Here is a 6108-nt window from a genome sequence, read left to right as displayed (position 1 = left end):
TTGACAAATCAATGTATTTACTAAACAAAGAGCTGGGAAACAAAACTCTAAGCTTTCCTTAACACAAGCATAAAATTTCTCTCTACTGGAACCAAACAGATTATTAGACACTGCAAATTTAATTTGAAAACCTCAGAGAACAAATGTAACCAAATTGGACAAAGGACACATTTCAAGATTTAAGGGAAAAGAATCAAGTGTTGTATAGTATGTCCCTACTTACATATAAACCTGTTTACAGTTCCTCAAAACATAAATGTTTTATTATTTTTTCAGGTGTAACTCAACTTCATTCACATGTCATAGTTTGCTTTACAGGAATATTTTTCTAGTTAAATATCACAATTTCATGATTCAGTGTCTCACATTGTGCTTTCGATCATATCATTTTTCCGAGTTAATCTGCAAAAGGCTTACTGAGGAATTGCACAAACTATGGAACACTTCATGAATTTTCAGGTCCTCCTCATGCAGGGGCCATGGTAATCTTCTCTAATTTCAGTAGATGTACTGCCGAAGGGAGCACATAAGGTGTTATTTTTGACATAGTTTTAGCAACAATTATTATATTTCAGCTCAGATATTTAAAGAAGTAATTTTTACTAAAACTACAGAATATACTTAGGTATAATATTAATGCCTTCTCTACAAAATATAATTCTAATCTGTCTTCAATTTACTCAATTACGTTACAATTATGAAAATTTACTGTGCTCTGAAGCAAAATGAACTTGCAAGATACTTCATATGTATATTTTGGATGAATATAGGTAAAATATTCCAGTGATCTTAATATGAACTTATGTTAAAATAATTATAACGATTGTCTATAGTCGTATGAATCTTTGAAATGAAATGAGCAAATAAATTGTGCAGATGAAAAAATTGAATTGAATTGAAAATCTACATTACCAACCCACCTTACCTTTTTATGCTGAAATTCAGAACACCATATTAACTATATAAAATAACTTTAAATTAAATATGTTATGCAATTTTAATCAATAACCACTGAGATTTCGATGACAGCAAGAGATACAAGTACCAAGAGATCACCAAAACCTAACAATCCCTAATATTTTTACTCTCTGCACAATTTTTTCTTTTCCGGGATGTCATGTAGTTGGAATCACACAGTATGTAGTTGTTCCAGATTGACTACTTTCACTTTGTAATGCGCAGTTAGGGTTCTTCCATGACTTTTCTTGGACTGAGCTCATTTCTTTCTGCACTGAATAGTATTCTGTTGTCTAGATGCACCACTGTTTATCTAATCTGTTGACCTACTGAAAGACATATTGGTTGCTTTTAATTTGGCAATTATGAATAAAGAGGCTACAAGCATCCTTGTGCAGATTTCTCTGTGGATGCAAGCTTTCAACTCCTTTGAAAAAACTCCAAACCTCCTTCTAACAACCACATGAGTAAACTTTGAAGCAGATCTTTTGAAGATTTCCAAAAGCCATTTGTGTCTGAAAGTGGATTTATCTCCAATCTTTGAGGTGCCTGCATGTCCAGCTAACCAACTGATGTAGAGATTTTGATCCACAACCACCTCAAAAGAAAAAATTGACTCCTCTCCTACAGATACTAGTAAAAAGTAAAAGTTTACTAGTAAAAGTTTTACTAGTAAAAGTAAAAATTTATTAATTGAAATGTTAAGTTTAGATTACTTTAGTACATAGGAATAAGTAACTAATGTGTGTGATATTTTAAAAAAATTAGTCAATACATATTTCTTGAACACCTATTGAATGCTAGGCATTGTTTAAAGTACTACAGATTCACGTGTCAAGAAGAAATAGGAAACTGCTTTCATTGTGCTAATTTTCTTTTTTTCATGATTAAAATTTCTTGCCTAGTTTTAATATTCTTTTGAATAAATTTTCACCATTTACCTTAGTAATTGAAAGCAATTATTAAGTGTTTAATGTGAACCAGATTTTGCATTAAATCTTAAATTGTTTCTTCATTATAACAATATTTTGAGATAGAAATTTGTGCCAATTATTAGACTATTGTTGCATAAAATACCAAATCCACCCTTTTATACTCTGTGATTCCAGGGCTAGGCTATGCAAGCTTGTTTAAACTCTAACAGCTGGTTTTCTATGAAATTTTGCCAGTATGGGGCCCTTTAGAGAAGCTAGAAGGCAGGAGGGAATAGGAAGGCATATGCTTCTTCCTGTTTGTTCAGAGTTCTACTGAATATTGCCATAGTAATACTCCACATTAGTAGAGAAAGTTGATTATATTCTCTAGCTTTGTTTGTTCCTCCCAGAAACAGCCCTATTTTTATTCTTTAGAACTGCCAAGATCAGAAACACATCCTCAAAGTTCGAGATTTTTGACCCACAGGACCCTTCTCCAAATTTCTAGGCTCTTATAACTCCAACTCATGATTTTCTTTTTCCTCCTAGTTTGATCATGATTCTTTCTATGAGTTACTATTTCCATGTTACTTCAGTGTTCAATATTCTGTATTTCTTTCAGTTATCCAAAACTGGAAAATAATTCTTAACACTGAATTCTCTCTCTTAAAATGCTTAGTGTGGTTTCTGTTTTATAAGCAAACCCCAAATATTACAGTATTTTGTTTTTCTCATGTTGCTCAAGGTCATAGAATTTCTAAGTGGAGGTGTGGCGTTGAAGCCCAAGTGCTGTGACCAAAGAGTTTTGCATTTAATGAGTAATCTCTTTTGTTATGAGTTGTTATATATAGTCTTCTCAAAATTATTCATTTTAAATATTCTCAATTTTCAAAAAATAATAATCTGCTTTAGATCTGAGATAAGTCAGATTTATAAGAAGCAGAAATTTTACCCAATATTATGTATTACTAATGACTTTGAGGACATGAACATTTGTGAAGTAGAGGTAAAATTGAAATAAGTCAGTAACAGCTAATTGAGCTTCCTCCATTCCTTTATTGCCCCATTAGTATGAGATGTGGACTAGCATTTACATGTGAGATTAACACATGATACTTTACACACATGCGAAATATTTAGAAAACTTTTTCAATTTTATACTCAAATAATTTCACTATTTAATGAAAATTTTCAAAAAGCCAACAATTAAATCTATACAATCCTGATTTATTTATCATAAAAGTTTTAGAGAGAATAGCTTCGTTGTATAAAAAAAAATTCCATTAATAAGGATTCTCTCACTTTTAAATACCATTAATGCTTTAATTGTGAATTCTGCCAGTAGCATGTATTTAAGGCAGTTTTACTGGACCATTTTATTCCACCTGGTCTGTCTTTAAAGAAAATTTTAAAAATACATTTCAAATTCACTAATAATGCTTTAGTTCTCTGGCTGATAGTTGCTTAGGAATTCTCTTGTTTTTGTGATATGCTTGCCTTTTATAATTTTAAGCATATGGGACTTGGAGTTATACTTCAGTGCAGCCTAATTCTTGCTTTGTTCAATTGTACTCTCAGAATTTAAGCTGTGGTGTTTTAAATTGTTACTTTAAATTGTTAATATTTGGGATGTTTGTTAACCTCTATATAAGATATTTTTAATTTTTAAATATGTATAAGGTACACATATTTATATGCATGTGTGTGTATGTATACACACATATTTATAGTTAATGATAAAACAATGAGCTTAGTTGGATTTAGACAGAATATTGCTCATGGCACTGAAGAGAACGTGAACTTCATGTTCACATTAGATTACTTTGTCTTTCAAGCCTGGGGGTAACACAGAATGTGCCTAGATAGATTTTGAGTACACAGTGATCTGTGTCACAGTTGAGAAATAGTTTAAGGAATCTGATCTTACCAAAGACTGCTGACAAATTGTCCACACTTTGCTGATGAGAAACATTTTATTTTGTTTTATTTTATTTTTCCTGGAATATAAGGAAACCTCCTCCAGAAGAAGGAAGGAGACTTGACATGGATTATCTCCACATATAAATAAATCTGTTCACTGTCTCATTAGGATATAGTCTTTCTAACTTTTAAGTCTATTAATGTCTAGAAGTGAGAGAGACCTGGAGAATGATCTCATAGCAGAGATACAGGCTCATAATATTAATGCAGAAAAATTATATAGGGGTATTTCCTGTGTTCTGGATCTTTCATTACCTTGAAATGTATTCTACAAATATAACAATGTGCTTGAATATAATGATCAAGAGAAATCTTCCTTTCTTTTCAGAGAATATATTGTGAATCAGTTTAATCCTAGACTTCATATCAAATAATACGAGACTCATAGAAAGCATGATAAGGGTACTCAGAAAAGGTCAGTAAAAAGAAAATCTTCATCCTATATCCACATATCTCACTGATTAAGAAATTTGTTAACACCACTAGAAAGTGACTGGCTTTGATATTGGCCTTTGGTATAGAGAGGAAAATACTTCCTGATCAAAAATGACAGGTGTAAATCAACTTACTGACTTTCTATGAATTTATGTATCATCTGTAGCTCCTGTGCTTTACCAGTAATTTTTTTTTTCTCTGTTGTAAAGTAATTCCCAACAGAATTTATGTTGGACAAATAGTATATGCTCTTTTAGACTTTAGAATTCTAGCATTTTCCTCAAAAAGCAATAAAATATTAAATTAAAATATGCAGGGGCACCTGGTGGCTCAGTGGGTTAAGCCTCTGCCTTCAACTCAGGTCATGGTCTCAGGGTCCTGGGATCAAGCCTCACATCGGGCTCCCTGCTGAGCAGGGAGCCTGCTTTCTCCCCCGAGACCCCCGTGCCTGCCTCTCTGCCTAGTTGTGATCTCTCTTTCTCTGTCAAATAAATAAATAAAATCTTTAAAAAAATGCAAATACATCCTGAGTCCTACACACATATGGCATCCCCTACCAACAGTGTGGTTGTACTTCATGAAATGCAAAACCCAGTTGTTATTAAATACCACAAGCCACATTTCTGACTTGGTTAAGAAAATCTGAATTGTAAGAACCAGCGAACACATAACATGGTTGGTGTCCCTGATAAGAAATAAAAGCATAAAAAAAAAAAAAAAAAAGAAAGAAAAGCAAAATGAATTGAACTGCAGTATAACGGAGGGAAACCACATTAAGAATGGACTAACATTGGCTTTGGAACATTACTGAAAAATACAAAACTAAAGCATGCATTCATACCTCATTAATTTTTTTTTCCCCCTGTCCTTTGACATTACATTTCTGGAAAGACAGTAAAGGTGTTTCTGCTTTCCAGTTATAAGATAAGTACTAGGGATTTAATGTACAAAATTAAAGGATGACTATAGTTAATAGTGCTGTATTATATATAGAAAGATGGTTAAGAAAGTAAAATCCTAAGAGTTCTCATCATAAATAGAATTTCTTTTTCTTTTTTCTTTTCTTTTTTTAATATTGTATCTATATAAGGGTGGTGGATGATGTAGCTGAAACTACTGTGATAATCATTTTAAAATATATGTAAATCAAACCGTCATGCCATATACCTTAAATTTATTCAGTGATGTATTTCAATTACTTCTCAATAAAATTGGGAAAATATTTTTGCTTTCCTTGAATAAAATTGAAAATTTCTTAACTCCAAAATTCGTAATCCTGAAACTATTATTGAATGATGAAATACTTGATATGATTATTAACTATTTTCAAACTGTAAAAGGCATTTACTTGTAATAGCTTAGAAAATTCAGAGAGAACAGTGATGGAGTCTAAAATAGGGGAACTGGGTATAGGGCAATGGTGATCTTCATTAATTCTTGTACACATTTTTCTTGTTTCTCTCTCATGACTGAGGTAACTATAGCTACTTATGGTAAACTCTAGTAATTTTCCCTGTGCAATATTGAATAAGATAATTTAAGTGTTGTCACAGTATCTAGCATATACTAGAAATATTAATATAAATCTTTATTTTTTTCCTCGTTCCACTCTGTGGTCTCTCAAGAATGTATTCTGATGTTTTTGTCCTTAAATGTACAAACTATAATGGATTAGAGATGTTTATACACAAATATTATTAGACTTATTTTATATATAGGACTTGTGAATCTTCAGGTAACACTAAATACTTCTCCCAAACACTTAAATTTTTTTTGTTTTTTAAATCAGCTTTATTTATGTATAATTTATATAAATAAAAAG

The 6108-nt window shown here is 31.5% G+C and overlaps 1 pseudogene; it reads right to left on the bottom strand.

Moving 5' to 3' along the window:
* Window positions 1-429: 429 nt before the first annotated feature.
* On the bottom strand, window positions 430-526 carry LOC125086523 (uncharacterized; annotated as a pseudogene).
* Window positions 527-6108: the final 5582 nt, after the last annotated feature.

This window comes from Lutra lutra, chromosome 15 (genome assembly GCF_902655055.1).
Source record: "Lutra lutra chromosome 15, mLutLut1.2, whole genome shotgun sequence".
NCBI classification, from domain to species: domain Eukaryota; kingdom Metazoa; phylum Chordata; class Mammalia; order Carnivora; family Mustelidae; genus Lutra; species Lutra lutra.
Note: the sequence above shows the minus strand (reverse complement) of the source record. Positions and strands in the feature narration are given on the sequence as shown.